The sequence below is a fragment of the Equus caballus genome, chromosome 16, assembly GCF_041296265.1.
Source record: "Equus caballus isolate H_3958 breed thoroughbred chromosome 16, TB-T2T, whole genome shotgun sequence".
NCBI classification, from domain to species: Eukaryota; Metazoa; Chordata; class Mammalia; order Perissodactyla; family Equidae; genus Equus; species Equus caballus.
The window spans coordinates 30170010-30192251 of NC_091699.1; the positions used below are offsets into that span (position 1 = coordinate 30170010).

General features: G+C 39.6%; 1 protein-coding gene across 4 annotated transcripts in view; it reads left to right on the plus strand.

Moving 5' to 3' along the window:
* The window catches only part of FOXP1 (forkhead box P1), a 411515-nt gene that overhangs the window by 18128 nt on the left and 371145 nt on the right, over nucleotides 1-22242 (plus strand). The window lies entirely within an intron of this gene.

The following is a 22242-nucleotide window of genomic DNA, read 5'->3' on the forward strand; positions in this document are numbered from 1 at the left end:
AGCTCTGAAAAATATTCACCAAGCTTGAAATGCACGCTTATTGTTATTTTACACGTTCTGATACCCCCATCTAAATGTATAAAATCTATTTGTCACCAGAACAGTGGTTCCCAATGCCTGAGGTCCCAGAATTCCAGGGCTTTTGGAAATCTAATCATAGAGTTTTTCAGTATTTAAGTTAGGGTGAATTTGGTTGTAAGCAACCGAAATTCCAGTTCAGACAGGCGTAAACAGTGTCCCTGGCAAGTCCTTAGTAGGTAGACTGCCGGAGAGCCTTAATCCAGCTCTGTCTCTGCTCTGTTTTCCACCATGTTGGCTTGTCTTTAGACTGGCCCTCGTTGCTGTCGTAAGCAACTGCTGAGGTATAGATTTCCTTGTACATGCCGAGCAGAAGAGAAGAAAAGGGAATCTTTAGATTTCCGGAAAAATTCTTGAAACTCTAATTGAACTGGTTTTCAGCACAGTCTACCCTCTTGATGGCCAGGGAGGTGGATATGTTAATCGGCATATCCTGGGTGATATTTTTCCATCTCTGGAGCTGGGGTGGAGTCAGCTTCCCCAGGACCCCATAGAACTCCCTAACTGTCAGTTGGTCCTATTGGGAGGGGTTTGGGGGAAAGGATGCTGCAGACACAGCTTCAAATGTTCTGTGGACCCAGCTTCAAATGTACACTTCATTGAGCTGTTTTGTATGTTTCAAAAGGCCTAAAGTTAATTCAGTCATTTGAATGATATAAGGCTTCTGGGGTTAACCCAAGTGTCAAGTTTCTTGGCTTTTAGCCATAAGTATTTCAGTCTGTGAGCTCTGATTGGCAATTTGGTAGATATTCTGTGTGAATTAATTAATACTTAATGAATAAGTATTAGTTGGTAGAATCTTCTGAAACTTAGTGTCTGTGTTGATGAGACTGCTTGGAATTTAATAGAAGTAGTTCATTGTGGTTAAAAAAAATTGAGAACCTCTTGTCTCAACCTTCTGAGTCCATAGCAGATGAAACTAACTGTAATTCACCTGAGACGATGACCAGTTACAATACTGTGCAGATGTGGAAAAAATGATATTAAGTTGTACTAGTCTTATTTCCAAAATGTAAAATTCAGCATTTCAAGTCTTTTTTTTTTTTCGGATAAGGTAAGTTTTGGGTTTTACTAGCATGTTTTAAAAACATTCATCATGTGGAAAGAAAAAGATGATAAATTTTAGCACTGCTATGATAGTCTCTATGACTCTAGAGGAACCACCCAAAAACAGTTCTGTCTTGGGGGAAAAATGTTTAGTTGAAGGGCCACAGAAGACATCCATATTCAGTAAGAGTAGGGAGAGGCAAAGACGATAATGTGAGTGTTTTACAAAAAGAACTTTCTGAAAAGAATGTAGTCAAACTGTTGAGGAAACACCATTGTTAAAGAGTAAACATTGTGCATGGCAAGTAATGAAGAGTGTGAAGTGTTGTCGATGGTAATGTGAGCCTACTTGAAGATACAGAAAGTCTTTCATGCTCAATGCATTTTGGAAACATTTCCATCAGAGTGGAGAAAGCTAAGGGAACTCAAGTCATACTGGATACCTTATCAGTGCAAAGTAATGTTTGCTGTTAAGTGTTTAGCCTAGACTCGTGCTGAGCCCCTTGGCCTTTTGCTATTGTTTTACCCAACTTACACAGCTTTGGTTGTTTTGGACTGACTGTCTCACCAACTGTCAGACTAGGAAATCTTGGCCAGTGCATCTGGGTCTTTTGGATGTAAGATAAGAACCTGCTGCTCCCCGTGATCAGGCTGGCCACTCTGATGTTTTTGGGTAGCCTGCCTGACCTGTCCACTAGGGGTCCACATTTCAGACTCCAGTCTGACCTTAGAAGACAGATTACTACATCTGGATGTCTTATTTATGTAGTCTTTAGTTTTATATTCCAACCGCTCCCTGCCTGCACCCATCTTCTTGGTTTATTATTTTTCGAACTTTGCTGTTCTCAGGCATTCTTCATAATTTTGCTTATGTTTCTCCTGATTTTGATCTAAATACCACGTATATTTTATTTGGTTCTATTTCCCCTTAAGTCCCCTCGCTTGTTAGAATATAAATCAGTCTATTTAAAAAGGAGATTTTACATTATCCCTTAAAAGAAAATGTACTGTCAGTTGCCAGAGCTTGATGGTAACTGAAAATAAATACTAAGAAGGAAGAACGATGGTATACGCAGGAGTTGGCAGACTTTTTCTGTAAAGGGCCAGGTAGTAAATATTTTCGGCTTCACAGGCCATATGGTTTATGTTGCAACTACTCGCCTCCTCCGTTGTAACCCCAAATCAGCAAGAAACAATATGCAAATGAATGGGCATGGCTGTATCCCAATAAAACTTTATTTATGGACACGGAAATTTGATTTTCATGTTATTTTTTCATGTCACGAAACATTACTCTTCTTTTGATTTCCCCCCCAAGCATTTAAAAATATAAAATCCGTTCTTAGCTCATGGGCTCTACAAAAATCATCAGCAGGCCAGGTTTGGCCATGGACCATAATTTGCTGACCCCTAATGAAAACATCTCACTGTATACTGTGGCCTACTTCTCCCTAAGGTATTGAGCTGGAGAGATTCTCTCAGTGTTAAAAATAGACTTTAGCGTGTTTTACGTGTCAGACTAGCACCCAAATGAGGCTTTGTCCTTGACATAATTAGGAGGGTTGAAATGGAATTGGAGAAAGAACAGCTTTCTAAGTAATGCAATTCAGTGTAATTTGTTGTCATATCTATACCACCTAAAAATCATAGTGGTTTAAGTGTAGAACTTTAGGAACTACTGCCTTTGTCTACTTGTCCTACCTAGTTGTTCTTCTAATCGCTATATGGATAATGTGAAGATAGAGATACAAATAGCACATGAATGACGTGAGAGGCAGAAACAGGGAGAGTTTTCAACGTAGTAGCTAGAAACAGCCAACATCGGTGATGGAGGAGGAGGAGATGAAAGAATGGCTCTTTTTCATAAGGGAACAAATATCTGAAAGGAGGAAAGAAGAACTTCTGGACCAGAAGTTAGCAAAAACTTGAATATTTTGCCCACCAATGCATTACCCTCTCTCATCTTTCTCATAGTAGGGTCCCATATGGTACTGCATATTACCCTCCCTCTGCCAATGGTAGCTTCTTTGGTATCTATGTGTCACATCATTCTATTCTACAAGTTTCTGATGCTAATATTTCCTCTCCTCTGGCAAAAGGAACAAGGGGAGTTAGTGACCCAGGATAGTGTCTCTTTATCCAACCACTTTCTATCCCTTTGTGTTGGTTCATTCGATGATAAACCATGGATACAGGCTTTTTTTTTCTTGGCCTATATTGATACCATTTTGCGTATGATTTGGACAGGAATCCTTGAGTTATTTCTTTTTTTAAAATTATTTTTTATTGCAGTAACATTGGATTATAACATTATGTAACTTTCAGGGGTACATTATAATGTATTTCGAAGTCTATGTAGATTACATCATGTTCACCACCCAAAAACTAATTATAATCCATCATCACACACGTGCCTAATCACTCCTTTCTCCCTCCGCTCTCCCCCCTTCCCCTATGGTAACCACCAATCCAATCTCTGTTGCTATGTGTTTGTCATTGTTTTTATCTTCTACTTGTGAGTGAAATCATATGGTATTGGACTTTCTCTCTCTGACTTATTTCACTTAGCTTAATACCCTCAAGTTCCATCCATTTTGTCACAAATGGCTGGATTTCATCGTTTCTTATGGCTGAGTAATATTGTGTTTTGTATGTATACCACATCTTCTTTATCCATTCGTCCCTTGATGGGCATGTAGGTTGCTTCCAAGTTTTGGCTATTGTGTATAATGCTACAGTGAACACAGGGGTGCATGTATCTATGCATTTGTGTTTTCAAGTTCTTTGGATAAATACCCAGCAGTGGGATAGCTGGATCATATGGTAGATCTATTCTTAATTTTCTGAGGATACTCCATACTGCTTTCCATAGTGGCTGCACCAGTTTGCACTCCCACCAGCACTGTACAAGGGTTCCCATCTCTCCACAGCCTCTCCAACATTTGTTGTTTCCTGTCTTGTTAATTATCGCCATTCTGACTGGATATCTCATTGTAATTTTGATTTGCATTTCGCTGATAGCTAATAATGTTGAACATCTTTTCGTGTGCCTGTTGGCCATCCGTATATCTTCTTTAGAGAAATCTCTGTTCAGATCTTTTGCCCATTTTTAAATTGTTGGTTTTTTGTTGTTGAGATGTATGAATTCTTTGTATATTTTGGATATTAACCCCTTATCTGATATATGGTTTGCAAATCTTTCCCCAATTGTTAGGTTGTCTTTTCGTTTTGTTGATGGTTTCCTTTGCTGTGCAGAAGCTTTTTAGTTTGATGTAGTCCCATTTGTTCATTTTTTCTTTTGTTTCCCTTGCCCGGTCAGACATGGTACTTGAAAGTATGCTGCTAAGACCGATGTCAAAGAGCGTACTGCCTATGTTTTCTTCTAGAAGTTTCATGGTGTCGGGTATTACATTCAAGTCTTTAATACATTTTGAGTTGATTTTTGTGTATGGTGTAAGATAATGGTCTACTTTCATTCTTTTGCATGTGGCTGTCCAGTTTTCCCAACACTGTTTATTGAAGTGACTCTCCTTTCTCCATCGTATGCTATTGGCTCCTGTGTTGAAAATTTGCTGTCCAAAATGTGTGGGTTTATTTCTGGGCTCTCGATTCTGTTCCATTGATCTGTGTGTCTGTTTCTGTGCCAGTCCCATGCTGTTTTGGTTACTAGGGCTTTGTAGTATATTTTGAAATCAGGGAGTGTGATACCTCCAGCTTTGTTCTTTTTTCTCAGGAATCCTTTGGCTATTCGGTCTTTTGTTGTTTCATATAAATTTTAGGATTCTCTGTTCTATTTCTGTGAAAATTGTTGTTGGAACTTTGGTAGGGTTTGCATTGAATCTATAGACTGCTTTAGGAAGTATGGATGTTTTAGCTATGTTAATTCCTCCAATCCAGGAGCACGGAATATCTTTCCATTTCTTTGTGTCTTCTTCGATTTCTTTCAACAATGTTTTATAGTTTTTGGTGTACAGATCTTTCACCTCTTTGGTTAGTTAAGTTTATTCCTAGGTATTTTATTCTTTTTGTTGCAATTGTAAATGGGATGATATCCTTAATTTCTCTTTCTGCTACTTCATTGTTAGTGTACAGAAACGCAACTGATTTTTGTATGTTGATTTTGTATCCTGTGACTTGACTATATTCATTTATTATTTCTAAAAGTTTTTTAGTGGATTCTGTAGGGTTTTCTATATATAAAATCATGTCATCTGCAAAGAGTGACAGTTTCACTTCTTCTTTTTCAGTGTAGATCCCTTTTATTTCTTTTTCTTGCCTGATTGCTCTGGGTAGGACTTCCAATATTATGTTAAATAAGAGTGGTGAAAGTGGGTATCCTTGTCTGGTTCCTGTTCTTAGATAGCTTTCAGTTTTCCTCCATTGAGAATGATATTTGCTGTGGGTTTGTCACATATGGCCTTTATTATGTTGAGGTATTTTCCTTCTATACCCATTTTATTTGGAGTTTTTATCATAAATGGATGCTGTATCTTGTCAAATGCCTTCTCTGCATCTATTGAGATGATCATGTGATTTTTATTCTTCATTTTGTTAATGTCGTGTCACGTTGGTAGATTTGTGGATGTTGAACCATCCCTTCATCCCTGGAATGAAACCCACTTGATCATGATGTATGATCTTTTTAATGTATTGTTGTATTCGATTTGCTAGTATTTTGTTCAGGATTTTTGCATCGATGTTCATCAGTGATGTTGGCCTGTAATTTTCTTTTTTTGTGTTGTCCTTGCCTGGTTTTGGTATCAGGATGATGTTGGCTTCGTAGAAGGAGTTAGGAAGCCTCCCCTCCTCTTCAATTTTTTGGAAGACTTTGAGAAGGATAGGTATTGTCTTCTTTGAATGTTTGGTAGAGTTTACCAGGGAAGCCATCTGGTCCTGGACTTTTATTTTTGTTTTTTATTTTTTTTATTTTTTTATTTTTTTTTCCTTTTTCTCCCCAGAGCCCCCCAATACATAGTTGTATATTCTTCGTTGTGGGTCCTTCTAGTTGTGGCATGTGGGACGCTGCCTCAGCGTGGCTTGATGAGCAGTGCCATGTCCGCGCCCAGGATTCGAACCAACGAAACACTGGGCCGCCTGCAGCGGGGCGCGCGAACTCAACCACTCAGCCACGGGGCCAGCCCCTGGACTTTTATTTTTTGGGAGGTTTTTGATTGCTGTTTCAATCTCCTTACTGGTGATTGATCTATTCACATTCTCTGCTTCTTCTTGGTCTAGTTTTGGAAAGTTGTATGATTCTAAGAATTTATCTATTTCTTCTAGATTATCCATTTTGTTGGTGTATAACTTTTCATGGTATTCTCTTATATCTTTTCTATTTCTGAAGTGTGTTGTAATCTCTCCTCTTTCATTTCTGATTTTATTTATTTGAGCCTTCTCTCTCTTTTTTCTTGATGAGTCTAACTAAGAGTTTGTCAATTTTGTTTATCTTTTCAAAGAACCACCTCTTGGTTTCATTAATTTTTTCTATGGTTTTTTAAGTCTCTATTTCATTTATTTCTGCTCTGATGTTTATTATTTCCTTCCTTCTACTGATTTTAGGCTTTCTTTGTTCTTCTTCTTCCAGTTCCTTTAGATGTGCCATTACAGTGGTTATTTGGGATTTTTCTTTTTTGTCGAAGGCCTGAATTGCTATAAACTTCCCTCTTAGAACCCCTTTTGCTATATCCCATAGATCCCGTGTTGTATTTTCATTTTCATTTGTCTCCAGGTATTTTTTTGATTTCTCCTTTGATTTTGTCATTGACCCAGTCATTGTTCAGTAGCATTTTGTTTAATCTCCACATTTTTGTGGCTTTTCTGGTTTTCTTCCTGTAGTTGATTTCTAGTTTTATACCTTTGTGTTCAGAAAAGATGCATGGTATTATTTTGATCTTCTTAAATTTATTGAGACTTGTTTTGTGGCTTACTATGTGATCAATCTTGGAGAATGTTCCATGTGCATTTGAAAAGAATGTATATTTTGTGGGTTTTGGATGGATTGTTCTATATATATCTTAGTCCGTCTGGTTGAATGTGTCGTTTAAGGCCAGTGTTTCCTTATTGATCTTCTGTTTGGTGTAAGTGGAGTGTTGAAGTCCCCTATTATTAATTATGTTACTGTCTATTTCTCCTTTTATGTCTGTTAATAGTTGCTTTATATATTTAGGTGCTCCTATGTTGGGGGCATAGATATTTACAAGTGTTGTATCTTCTTGTTGGATTGTTCCCTTTATCATTATGTGGTGCCCGTCTTTGTCTCTTGTTACAGTGTTGTTTTAAAGTGTGTTTTGTCTAATATAAGTGTTGCTACCTCTGGTTTCTTTTCTTTGCCATTTGCATGGAGTGTCTTTTTCCATCCTTTCACTTTCAGTTTGTGAGTGTCTTTAGGTCTGAAGTGTGTCTCTTGTATGCAGCATATATATGAGTCTTGTTTTTTTCTCCATTTGGTTGCCCTCTGCCTTTTGATTGGAGCATTTAGTCCATTGACATTTAAAGTAGCCATTGATAAATATGTATTTATTGTCATTTTGTTACTTTCTTTTTCTGGGTGCTTTAGTAGTTCCTTCTCTGTTCCTTTCTTTTTCTGTTGCTCTCTTCCCTTGTGATTTGATGGCTTTCTATAGTAATATGTTTGATTTCTTTCCTCTTACTTATTTGTTTACTTATTATAGGTTTCTGGTTTGTGTTTACCATGAGGCTCCTATATAATATTCTATGTGTATGGCAATCTATATTGAGTTGATAGTCTCTTTAGCTTCACCTCTTTCTAAAACCTCTGCTTTTGTGTGTCTATCCATTACCCTCTTATCATTGGAATAGGTAATTTTAGACTTTTGTCTTTTAACCTTCATATTATCTTCATAGGTGATTGATCTGCTACCTCTACTATATTTTTATCTTTATCAGTGATTTTATTGCCTGGTCTTTTGTTTTTTTCTGTTTTTTTGATAATTTTCTTATCCCTCTTTGTGATCATCTCTTTGCCACTTGAATAAGTCCCTTCAGCATTTCTTGTAGAACTTGTTTTTTGGTAATAAACTCCTTTAATTTTTGCTTGTCTGGGAAGCTCTTTATCTCGCCTTGCATTCTGAATGATATCCTTGCTGGATAGAATATTCTTGGCTCTAGGTTTTTTCCTTTCAGCACTTTAAATATGTCGTGCCATTCTTTTCTAGCCTGTAGGGTTTCAGCTGAGAAGTCTGCTTCTAGCCTTATGGGCTTTCCTTTGTATGTCACTTGTTGCCTTTCTCTTGCCACTTTTAGGATTCTCTCTTTATCTTTAATTTTGGACATTTTAATTACAGTGTGTCTTGGTGTGGGCTTCTTTGGGCTTATCCTCTCCGGAGCCCTCTGTGCTTCCTGTACTTGGATGTATGTTCCCTTCCTTAGGTTAGGAAAGTTTTCAGCTAGTATTTCTTCAAATAGTTTCTCTGCCCCTTTGTCTCCCTCTTCTCCTTCTGGGACGCCTATAATACGAATGTTAGTGTGCTTGATATTGTCCCAGATTTGCCTTAGACTGTTCTCATTGTTTTTAATTCTTTTTTCTTTTATCTGTTCAGCTTGGGTGATTTCCTTTAGTCCTTTATCGAGCTCACTGATTTGTTCTTCTGTATCATCCACTCTGCTATTGAGTCCCTTTAGTGAATTTTACATTTCCAGTATTGAATTCTTCATGTCTGATTGGTTCTTTTTTATATTTTCCAATTCTTTGTTGACAATCTCACTGTATTCATACAGTCGTCTCACAACATCAGTCAGCATCCTTAGGAGTTTTTGTTTGGGATCTGGCCCGGCGGCGCAGCAGTTGTGTGCACGTTCCACTTTGGCGGCCTGGGGTTCACTGTTTCGGATCCTGGGTGCAGACATGGCACCACTTGGCACGCCATGCTGTGGTAGGCGTCCCACACATAAAGTAGAGGAAGATGGGCACGATGTTAGCTCAGGGCCAGTCTTCCTCAGCAAAAAGGAGGATTGGCAGCAGTTAGCTCAGGGCTAATCTTCCTCAAAAAAACAAAAAAAGAGTGTTTGTTTGAATTCTTTGTCAGGTAGATTGCTTATTTCTGTTTCATTTAGTTCTTTTTCTGGGGTTTTGTCCTGTTCCCTTGCTTGGAATGTATTCCTTTGTCTCCTCATTATGCTGCTTTCTCTGTGCTTATAACTATGTATTAGGTAAGTTGGCTATGTCTCCTGATCTTGGAGAAGATCAGGCTTTATGTATGAGATGCCTTTTGAGGCCCAGCAGTGTGCTTCCCTCTCGTCACCAGTCCAAATGATCCAAGAATGACCCCTTTGTGAGCCATTTGTGTCCTTCTGCTGTGGCAGGGTTGCTCTTACTGCAGGGACCCAGGGAGTCTAGTCTTTCCCTCTGTGGCCAGCTGTTTGTAAATCTGGTTTGGGGAGCCCCATAGAGGCGGACACACTCACCTACCTGTAGAGAATCAAGGCACTCAGTCTATGCAGGCCAACAAGTAGCCTAAGGGCTTGTTTTTGGGTGGGGCTGGTCCCTAAGGTGGGCTGCCTGCCCTGGCTGAACTGTATTAAATCTGCACTCTAGTGGGTGTGGCAGACCCCAGGGCTAACAAACCAGGGGAAAAACTTGAATGGCGTCTGCCAGGATCTATGTCAACATGCCTGTACTAGGTGACAACGATGGCCACCACCAATGTCTCAGTCTCTGTAGAGGTCCCTCCTCTCACCAAGATGCACTCAGAGCCTACCAGGTAAGTCTCTTTTCACCAAAGGACTATCATCCTTCTCTCTGGTGATTTTAGGTTGCTGAGACAGGTGTATTAAGATAGGCAAAACCCCCACATCCTGGGGGAGCATTTGTATTTGGCACTCATAGGGTAATAATTATTACTATAGCCTGAAAAATAACCAATGTTAATGTTATCAGCACACAAAATGACTTTTATTTCAAAAGAACCTTCTTAAAACAAAGTTGTTTTTTCAAGTTGCTTTGCTTTCCAGGATCAACACGAACCAGGAAACCTTATGCCAGGAGTATTAGCTGATATGTTCTAAAGTGTGATAGTATAGTTGTTAAGTAATTACCCAAGTTGAGAAAAGAGATCTGGTTTCAAATTCTGGCTAAGCTACTTAGTAACTTTGTGACCTTGAGAAAGTTATTTAATCTTTTTAAGCCTCAGTCTTCTCATTTGAAGATGGAGGTGAAAAAGCACCTACCTCACTGTAGGAATCGAAACCTTTCTAGTTTATCAGATGCTTTCAGGTTAAATAGCAATATGCAAAAATAGTTCTGAGCACAGTGCCTGGTATGTAAAAAATAATATTCCTTTTATGTGATATTTATTTACCAAATTAAATAATAAATATCTCAAATTATTATTGTTTTGCTGGATGCCTAAGCTGAAATTAAATAGTAGAGGACATTTAACTCTAGGAGTCAATGGCGCTTTAAATATCCATCTCACCTTTCCACATTTTTTTTAATTGAGGTCATAATAATTTATAACGTTGTGAAATTTCAGTTCTACATTATTATTTGTCAGTCACCATATATATGTGTGCCTTTACCCCTTTCGCCCACCCCTCAATCCCCTTCCCCTCTGGTAACCACTGTCTGTTCTCTTTGTCCATGTGTTTGTTTATCTTCCATGTATGAGTGAAATCATATGGTGTTTGTCTTTCTCTGCCTGGCTTATTTCCCTTAACATAATACCCTCAAGGTCCACCCATGTTGTTGTAAATGGAACGATTTTGTCTTTTTTTGAGGAAGATTACCCTTGTGCTAACTCCTGCCAATCCTCCTCTTTTTGCTGAGGAAGACTGGCCCTGAGCCAACATCTGTGCCCATCTTCCTCTACTTTATATGTGGGATGCCTACCACAGCATGGCATGCCAAGCAGTGCCATGTCCGCACCTGGGATCCAAACCTACGAACTCTGGGCCGCCAAAGCGGAACATGCGCAGCTAACCGCTGCACCACTGGGCAGGCCCCTCAGTTTGTCTTTTTTCTTTATAGCTGAGTAGTAGTCTTTTTTTTTTAAAGATTGACACCTGAACTAACATCTGTTGCCAATTTTTTTTTTCTCTTCTCTCCAAAGCCCCGCAGTACGTAGTTATTTGTTCTAGTTGTAGATCCTTCTGGCTCTGCTATGTGGGACGCCACCTCAGCATGGCTTGATGAGCAGTGCTACGTCCACACCCAGGATCTGAATTGCTGAAACCCTGGGCCACCAAAGTGGAGTGCCTGAACTTAACTATTCAGCCACTGGACTGGCCCCTGAGTAGTATTCGTGTGTGTGTGTGTGTGTGTATGTATATGCATATACACCACATCTTCTTTATCCTTTCATCAGTTGATGGGCACTTGGGTTGCTTCCACATCTTAGCTATTGTGAATAATGCTGCAGTGAACATAGGAGTGCATAAATCTCTTTGAACTGTTGATTTCAAGTTCTTTGGATAAATACCCAGTAGTGGGATAGCTGGGTCATATGGTATGGTTTAAAATACTTTTCTCTTATGTAAAAAGGCAGTATGCATGAAGTTCATAATTTGGGTAACATCACATTAGTGAGTCTTTGTGGCCTACTGAACTCTCTTAAAGTTGCTTAAACCCAGGAAACATCGACTCACACCTAAACATCAGTTCAGTTGCACCTGCTCACCCATTCACCATTGAGTTTCTTCTCCAGTTTCTATTAATTTTGAGATTGAAAAAGGATGAAGAATCTATTCTGCATTTTGCTCACTTTCAAGTTTCTGTTGGTAAAAGATGAATAAATATGACATCTATCATTAGATTATTCTTTGTCTTCCCTTGTTTCTCTACCCGTCACCTTTTTTCAATTTCTTGCCTCAGCTTCTCATCTGGAGAATTGTATGTGACGTGTACAAGCCATCCTCCAGCTCCGTGGCTCTTGGAGTCTGTCTGAGAGATGAAAGAGGTCCACAGTGTGATGCTATTGAATGGTCAAGAGGAAAAGGTTAAAAGAAAGTTAACCCAAGAACTTCTTTATGTAAAATTGGAAGTTGAAAGTAGTGGTAAGGTTTTCCTTGAGCCCTCTTTTGGGGTAAAGCAAATTCTAGACATAACTGACCACTTAAGCTTTTTTGGGTTTATAAGGTCACAAAGTCCTGGTTGGTATTTTCACTAAATGGCTAAGCCAGAATTTGGAACCAGGTCTTTTTTCCCCCAGCTTGGGTGACTACTTAACAACCTGTGCTATCATATGCCTGGTCATTTTAAGGTATGAATTTTAAGACATGAGTCACAACTATGAGTACTAAGGCGAACATATCATTCAAATGTTCTCTGTAAATTGATTCACTAGGGCCAAGGGACATATTCATCTCATTCCAGGGAGAACAAATTGTTTCAGTACAGTAGCCTTTGGGAACTCAGCCATCCCAGTTAGCTGCTTCTTGTCCTTAGTTTACTTGTCTATAAGATGAAATTAATCTTACCTCAATAGTTTGTGTGAATCAGATGATAGAATTGATGTGAAATATTTCTGTGATATTTTGTACTGTTACCTAGCCCATCAGATGCCATCCACTGTGATCTTTGAAATAAGTGCTTGTGGAAATTTCATCCTCGGTAAATTCACCCAGTGAGCAGGAACACTATTGGCATTCCTTTGTTATTTGGATGGTTCGTTCAGCAGTTGAGAAGCAGAAATTTTAGTTTGCAGTCCGTGAATCTTTCATCAGAACCCTGATACATGTCCCCCACCCCCTCCCCCATGCCTGCCATAATTAGATTCAGCATCCTTTCAAACTATGAGAGTAAAAGAAAAAAGTTCATTTTGAAAGTTGATGCTCCAGTGACACCACGTAATGTAAGGCCAAGGCATCTTTTACAGAATCCTTTTCCCTGCCAGGCCCCTTAGCCTTGTTTTTATCAGCAGCTAGAGCAAGTGGTTTCTTCATTCTTGTCCTTTTAATGATGTTATTATTATTTCCAAGTGTGAAATCTGAGTATTTTAGTTGGAGAAACCATTTCGTTTCTCACCATGTTTCAGTCTCGAATGTCTCCATGTACTTTTTATTCTTTACTTAGGGATACATCCAAGTTCTCAGATATAGAACATTTACGATTTAATTTTAGTATGATTAACTGATAACTCACTTGAAGGTGGCTTTTAGTTATTTCTCTCTAGATTTCTATATCTCCCGAGGTAAGATATGCTATACAAAAATGTTAAAACAAAACAAAAAACAAGTGTATACATCATTAAATGACACTGAAATCATATACCATTTCTTTCCCATATCGCACTGTTTAGTCTGTCTGAATTCCAGCTGTTCCTTTACTCAGGCCAACATGTTGTGTCTCTCTCTGAATTTATCTGAGTGGAAGAATTAGGAGAAATGACCCTTAGGATTTTCTTCTCAGAGCGAGCTGTGAGGACCCCTGACTCGTTCCCCCCTTCTCCATGTGGGTATCAGGGAGCTCTTTTTTTGTTGTTTTTCCATGAACAAATTTAGAGAGAACCATTTTTCCCCAATCTGATACCTGTTGGATTCTTTTTCTCTCAGTCTTATGGGAGTTCTGGTTTAATTTCTGTGCGTATTTGACTCTTGATGTGGCTAGAGATTTTCTAAAGCAGATTAGCGAATTTTGCTTCGAAGAAAGGACCAGGTAGCCTTTTTGTTCAGCATGTTAACCTTTGAGTCAGAAAATGACCAATAGACAGGAATAAACTAGAGTAAAAGAATAATGAAGCCAACTTTGATACCATTTTCTCTCTGGTCAAAGAGTACCAGGGAATTTGCAGCTAGTTTATTTGCCTGTGGTGTAATTACTATCTCTAGCTCTTTAGAATTGGCAGGTAGGTAATGTTCCTGCCAGGTTATGATGCTTGAGGGCAGCCGTGTTACTTGGGTAATTATACAATAATAACTTTTCAGCTTTTTGCCACTTGCTGTAGTTTTGGGGTCCAGATACTCCTTGAGTTCATTTTTCTGGCTGCTGTCTGTTTTATAGAGTGAGAATGCTAAGTAAAATACTTCCACAAGAGTCTCTTGTCTTAATAGTACATGTACAAAAATACTTCTGTATTTTAGCGGAAGTTACTCCATTATAACCCTTTATGGATGCTCCTTGCTGAGAAAGCATTCTGGAAATGGATGTCAACCAAGGGAGATTCATTCATTCCATACGTTTTCTAATTTCAAAAAATGTACACCGTCAATATTTTTTCTTAATTGAACAGTTTGTCGAACAGACGGGTGCTTTAATTATGGTGGTCTAAATTTACACACATTGCAGTGGTATTTTGCTACATTAATTACCTTACTTGTCAAGAGTAACAGGTAATTACTACATCAACTCACCCTCCTGCAGAACACGGAAACATAACTTTATTTGAACAGTTACAATAAACTAGAGTGTAACCACCCCACACCTTAGCTTTTGATAAAGGATGGCAGTTCGCACAGGATTTGTTTAATACTGAGCAGGGTAGAGGGGAGCTCACCTTTTTCTGTGTGTCTGTGCACCTAAGATGCAAGTCCAGAAACAGTCATAGTCTCAGAGTGTGTATGGACTGGAAGGAACCTTTGAAATAATTGAATTCATTAAACCTTCTCCTTCTGATGTGTTTCAGAAAGGAGAGTGACTTTTCTAAAGCCACACAATAAGGAAATTAGTGTCCTAACCAGAATTGGCACCAATTTCACCTCACCAGGCTGCTAAAAAGCTTAGTGCGTCTTAATGATTTTTAAAAAATAATTATAATTCAAAAATCATTTGGTACAGTACACTTTGAATATTCATTCACGCCATCTCCCTCATTTGAACTTCTAACCAGTGTCTTGGCTGCCTTCAGAAGAGTATTTCTCCTATATTCTGTTGAACTGCCAGGTACAACTCTTGTCGTTTGGTCTCCTCTCCAGTGTACTAGTGTCGGCTTTTATGACAAGTTCTGTTAAAATTCTACTTTAACATGTTTTTCGTAAAGGCGTGAACATTTTGAGCATGATGATGCCCCTAGCAAAATTATGCAGCATTACCTCTCCTGGTTGCCATGGCGTAGAAAGAAAGGATTTTGTTAGCTTCTAGGTGTGGTGAGGAATATACACAATGACATAATAGGGGCCGACTACCTTAAAAGGCTTTGTCCCCTTTTTAGTCAAACACCTGTGACAAAATTACGAACTGTGGTTAACATACACTGCTTACAAGTGGTTTTTCAGAGTCGTCCAGGGTGGAGGAGCTCAGCTTGCAAAGAACTTTAGTACCTACTTTCTCCTTGCACCTGGCAGCAGGAGTGGGGCGGCATTAGAAAGAAGTTCAAGACGTCAAAGGTTACGGATCCGGCCTTGCAGAAATCATATGAAATGGCCTATAGAGGCCACAGTGCGCCTCTCGGGGGTGATCTGAGATGTATGAGGGAGGACCTCCTTCAGCCCTTGACCCCTTCAGTTTCTGATGCCTGGAATCCTGGCATAGATGCTTCATTCCTGTAACTTTTGTCTTGTCATGTGCCATTACAAATCACTCTGGGCTCTGTAACTCATTACATGATAGCTTATAGTTATTGGGTTTTTCTTTTTCCTTATTTTTTTAAAATTGAAGGATTGCATAGGATAACTTGGTTTAGTCGTTCATGTGTCCAGCAACTATCACTGTGAGGCAGCCATTGCACTGTATATGGCAAGGAGAGGGCTGCAGAGTGAAGGAGGAAACAGAACAGATCCCTGCTCTCATGGAGTTTGCCTTCAAGTAGAGGGAGGCAGAGAGAGTAGACAGTGAGATGTAGGAACAATCTATTTACATATAATGAAAATGTGTGAAGGAAACAGTATACAGTGCATACCTTGGGCAGGCCACTTAGTCCGATCAGGGAAGGCGTCATGGAAGAAATGGCTTTGACTTTATATCTAAAGGTTAAGAATGATCTCTGTATACAAAGAGCTGGAGGAAAAGCTTTCCAGGCAGAGGCGATGAGGAGGGCCAAGCCTCAGAGTTAGGAGTAAAAATATGGTATGGGAGCAGAAAAGACCCGTGTGGCTAGAGGCAGTTAGCGGGATGGGCATGGGTGGGTGGGTGGGGATGATGTGGGAGAGGTTGGAGATGTAAGCAGGGCCCTGGGTAACAGGGCAAAGGGCTGGGTCTTATTCTGAGACTGATGGGAAGCCCTTGGAGGCAGCCACTCTGATTCAGGTGTCAGAATAAACTACGTGGACAGCTGCTGGCAAGTGGATTACACAGCTTCACGTATTGTCCTGAGAGTAGGTTTCCTTGGGAGAGAGGACAGGTCCTGGTCCCCTGAGGTTGGGCAAGGAACCCTGAAGAGCCCACGCCCGAGACAGACTGCCCTGGTCCTAGTTAGGAGCAGACTGTCTTCTAACTGGGGTGGCCTGCTATTGCACACTGATAAGGGGTTTGGAAGCAGAGCGCTTCAGAGCACGGTCCTCAAACTGTGGTGGCTGAACCTGCAGCAGCAGCAGCATCACCTGGGCGCTTGATACAAATGTAAATGTTCTGGCCTCACCTCAGCCTCTTAGTGAATCAGAAACTCTGGGGTTGGGGCCCAGCAATCCTGTTTTAACGAGTCTTCTGGGTGATTCTGATGAGCACGCGAGTTTGAGAACGCTTTATAAGATACTAGTGCTGCAAAGGACTTTCGAGTTCTCCAAACTCATTCTTCTCATTCTACACATGAGGGGACCCAGTAACGAGCTGTGCTAAGGGGGATCCAGTGCGGACGAGAACCTGGGTCTCTTGACCCTATTCTAGTGCTTTTTCTTCGTGGGTTTATGGAATTAAAGAATAGACAAAACCCACTTTGTTTTTTTGGAGGGATAATTATGATATTTATAAAGGAGGAGATGGATGAATTTTTAAGAAGGAAGAGTGCTGTGGTCTGTGAACTGTGGCTGGCCTTGTATCCCTTGCTATTATTTTCTCAGATAATTTAGAAAAGCAATTTTAGTGTGAATAACCCACTCCTTTCTCCCTGTCAGTGGTAGAAAAACAAGTGTTTTGTCTTAAGTTACACCATCAAGACACTTAGCAGAGGGTAATAGCATTCTTCTATTTCTTTATTACTCAATATATTTGGCCTTGTTTTTGGTTTGAAAGTCTTTATATTCCCAAGTTGTTTTTAAAGTCATTGTAGAAGGCAGAGGATTGATTATTTTCAGGTCCAGTACTTGTGCTTGCTCATGTCTGTTTTGACCAAGAGTGCCACTGGAGACTCTGCCACTGGAGAAGCCTGGGATTGCTCTGCTCACCCTCCACCCAGCCCCATCTACTTGGCTAAGTCCTACTTGCGTTTAATGTCTTAGGCTTACAGATCCTTTCTTCCACGAAGCCTTCTCTGACCTCTTGTGCTCAGGTCAAATCCGTGTGTTAATCATTCCCACATGCTTGTATTGGTGTTTCCCAGTAGGCTGTGGGCCTGATGAGGGCGGAGATCTCCTTTGTCTTAATTCCAAGCTTTACTCAGCTTCAAACACAGTGTCTGGCCCATAGTAAGTACTGAAAAAGTAACTATCAAGTAAATTCTTTCCCTCTTAACTGATTATTTGTCACTCTCTTTATTAACAACTAGTTATTGGAAGACCTGATGGTGGGTCTTTTTTCTAAGAGGGGATACATGGAATATTAAGACATGGTCCCATGAGATCAAGATGGGAGAAGTGGAGACAAAGCCAAAAATAAGTATTTATTTAAGGTAAATCATAGTGAAGGCTATAAGAAGGGGTCAAAACTATATTAGTCAAGATGTGTTGTGCTAGCTGCTATGACTAAAAACCCACAGATTTTGGTAGCTTAACATAATAAAGGTACATGTCGAGCTCCCTTCATGTCAGTGCCTGTCCGTTGAACCTTCTCCATCCTGTATTTGCTGCAAGGAACATGGAGTCTCCACAGCTTTGGGGGAAGAGGAACAGGGAGCACGGTTGATTTTTTTGTCAGGCATGGAAGTGGTGCGTCTTGCTTCTGCTCATATTGCATTGACCCGAAATCAGTCACATGGTCCAAAACTAAATACCAGAGAAAGGGGCAATGTAATTTTACTGTATGCCCAGAAAGAAGAAAATGAAATGTAATTTGTTACCAGGTGATCATCCCAAACAATACTTTGGTTTTAACCACTGAGGTTTCATCAGAATGAAACGTAGCACCTCCTGTTTTTGTAACCTGCTCATCAATACATACCCTTGTTCTCCCAGAGATCAAAGAGAGTGATAGCACTTTGAGGCCCTTAATTTTTGCATGTCATGAGGAGGATGCCTTTTATTTAAATCCCAGCTGTGAGCCCATTTTCTTCTGGGATGAGCCAGCTGTAGCTTGCATTCCTTCCACCGTAAGGTGAAATTTTCCACCCTGAGTGGTGAATTTGTCTGACCACACACAGATTGGCTTTCACATGGGGGGACCTATTTGTATTCTGCATTTGACCCTATTTTTCTCTTCTACCCCTGGAGTAGACAAGTTTAGAGAAAAGTATCCACTTGTGGTGAGGACTAACTAAACCTTTCCTACTTGCCATGGTTATGGGCTTGCAGAGGACCTCTGGGCGAACTCTTATGTCTTCAGGAGAAAACTGGAGCTACTTTTAAGACTTCAGTTTTTTGTGTACTACTAATCTCAGTTTATTTTTATCCAGAAGATATGGGAAAATTTTCATGACACATTACACAAGTGGAGGAAAGTATATAATAAAGTGTTTACTTTATGATGTCCAATTTTTTAAAAAGAAGATGTGTTCCTTCTCCCACTGTCTTGCTGACCTTGGTGGTTCTCAGGAAAGGAGATGAAGTCTTCATCTGGTCCTCAATTTCCCCTCCCGCTAACCTTCCAACGCAGTACAGAGGCTCAGTGAGAAGCTTGGGAGGGCCAGTGGGAATGTGTAGTTGAGCTGGAGGCTGGAGAGCTGCAGTGGCCAGATCATGGGGGCCTTGTAAGGGCCAGGGGAAGGGTTTTGATCTCTCCCTTAGGAGTAATGGGGAGCCATTGAAAGTGTGCAAGCAGAGAATGAGTACAGGGTGAGTATGCATGAATGTATAGTATGCATGTGTGTGTCTGTGTGTGTGTGTGTGTCTGAAAGAGAGAAGGAGAGATTGATGGAGAGAGGGAGAAAAAACACTGATGAATGATGATCCCATTTGCCATGTGTTTTTTGGCCGTCGGGAAAGAGCCTTCACAGGAGAGAGTGAGTGTGAAGACAGCATGGCGCCCTTCTCCCAGCTGACACGAGAGAGGTCTTCTCCCTTCTTCTGCACAGAAGTTACTTGTCAATCAGGAGCTTGCCATCCCAGCTTCAAAGCCGGGAGTGCATTTGGGGTAAATATTTATGAAATGCCAAGCTTCATGATCAAGATGTATTTTGTTTTTAATGAGCAAATGACTCAGAATTGTTTTAAGTTATTAAAAGACAAATTATTGTGAGCCATCATGGAAAAAGGAAAGGGAGGAATTATAATTTTGCATCAAGCAACTTATTTACAGCTATAACCTGCAAGCGATCAACCTCTTTAAACAAAATTACCTAATTTTTTTAAAGACTTGAAGTATAAAAATTTAATTTATTTGCGGAATCTCATTAAGATGACTTTTAAAAAGTAAGGTGGACTATTCAGTTCCTTCAAGGAACGTTAACTGAGTGCATACGATGCTCTAAACACTATGTTTGGGGTGTGAGAGAGAACATATTCATGTTCTCCAGTCTTAAGACACTTCTGGTCTGGAGAAAAGGCAATCAAAAGCCCTTAATAAATGAGTGAAAGGGTACAACGAATTTCTTCTTTTTGAAGTTCAGATAACTTTTTCAGATTCTATAACCAATGTTTTAGAAAATTGAAAATACAAAAAATTCTGAAGAAAAATATCACCTAATCCCGTTGTCTCCAGGGCAAACATTGTTAGTTTTGTTTTATTTCTTCTGTCCTTTATTGGCACATATTTATATTCAGTTGAGAGTCTGTGGTAGATAGGATTTTTCTATCTTGCTTATTTCATGTCACATTATAACAAGCATTTGTGTACACTTCCCCATTTCCAGTATTGCTTTTAATGACTACAAAATTGTCCTTGTCAGACTGGACTCTCGTTTACTTGCTTTTGTTCTGTTGTGATTGACATTTTAGGTAAAACAGATTCATAAAATTTATCCATTTTCTGCCTCAAACTATCTTGTCCACTTTACCTGTTATAATAAAACAGTAATGGGGAACTGAGGTTTTTTTTAAAAAGCATTCCTCTCTGTGTATATGTCTCTGAACTTTGCCATCCAAAATAAAAAAGTGAACTAAAACCTTGTTACAGCAACATGGGGGAATACGGTTGATACATTGTTTCTGGTATATTTTATCTTGGGACACATAGCTCCTACTCTGAAATTGGTTAGCAAACAACATCCTCCGCATCCAAGAAAGCTGTTTGGTTCTAATCTGGGGACACTTCATGCCTGATTTTAAAACTTTTAGAGGTTGTCATTTCTTGCTCCCAGCTCTTGTTCCGAGTGACATTTTAAATCTCTATATTACTTATTGTGCCTTTTTTTTTTTTTTAAAGTACTTAATATAAGGTCGCTTTAAGGTAACTGCTAGCTACATTACCTTAACACGGGGACTTGACTGTGCTGACTGAGGAAAACTATCTGCTTTTTCTTTTGTTATAATAGTTCTTGGGTTTTTGTTCAAAATGGCATGGGTGGCCTGTAAGTGCCTTATGTGGGCGCATGAGCCCTTTGAAAGGCGGCATGAATTAGGGGGAAGAACAGGGCAGTGGGGTAAGACCTCAGATGGAACTCAGTGCTCGCTCTAGAGCCTTTGGCAAATGAAGGCTAACCCCCTCCTACCCCCGAAGATCAGTAATCCATTCCTGGCGGTTAGATATCTTGGGTGAAAATGCTAACCAGAGCTATTTATGATTATTTTACTGAGGAGAAATCATATTATGTGTCAATATGCCAAATGCCCAACTTTCTAAAACAGAAGTTGGCAAATTGTGGTCCTTGGGCCAGATCTGGCCCACTGCCTTTGTTTGGCCCATTGCCTTCCAATAAATAAAGTTTTATTGGAACACGACACCTATTTGTGTACTTGTTGCCTATGGTTGCTTTCTTACTACAATGGCAGAGTTGAGTAGTTGCAGTAGAGCACTTCTGGCTGCAGAGTCTAAAATATTCATTGTCGGGCTGGCCCCATGGCCGAGTGGTTAAGTTCACGCGCTGTGCTTCTATGGCTCAGGATTTCACTGGTTCGGATCCTGGGTGCGGACCTAGCACTGCTCATTGGGCCACGCTGAGGCAGCATCCCACATGCCACAACTAGAAGGACTCACAACTAAAATATACAACTATGTACTGGGGGGCTTTGGGCAAGAGCAGGAAAAATAAAATCTTTAAAGAAATAAATAAAAAATAAACTATTCATTTTCTGGCCCTTTGCAGAAAGAGCCAGCCCTTCTAAAATATGACTGAAGTATAGTAAAATGCATTATATATTGTTAACAAATATTACGTTAGGAATATAAAAATATTTACTATATTGACTACTCAACAATTAATATGGTGTCAACATACATATGTTTTTTTGAAATGTGGCTTTTTTTTTTATCACTAAGAACATCTGAGACACATCTCCTTTGTTGTTAGCTTTTCAAAACCTCTACAGAAGTTTCTGACATCCTACCAATTGTATCATAATTTGACACTTTCCCCTCACACATTTTATTAAAAATGTTGTATTACATTTAGGAGGATGTCATAGAATTTTTTCTTTTATGAGCAACAGCCAAAAATGTTTGATTTAGAAATAAGCATTTTCTATAAAATTTGGATATTAAAAGCCAAGAGGCATTCAACTAGGAAAATGTCAGCTGGATATACCTTCCGTGGCATTTGCTCATATTTCGTTTCTTAGAAGCTCAGTGTTCTCATCCACGAAATGGGACTCGAATCTCACAGGTCTATGTAAAGATTAAGGAAAGATACACGTGACAAATTTTGGGAAAATATTAGCTGTCAGTTCCCTAGCTTAATCAGAGGAACAAATAATCGCAACTATAAGATATCTTCAGGAGTTCTTCCAAGTTTACAGTGCTTCTGTTTATATATAGTGGCCTGGAGATTCAAGTATAACTTTGGAGCCAGGGAGAAATTAGAAAGGTTTATGTATTCAAGTAAGAGA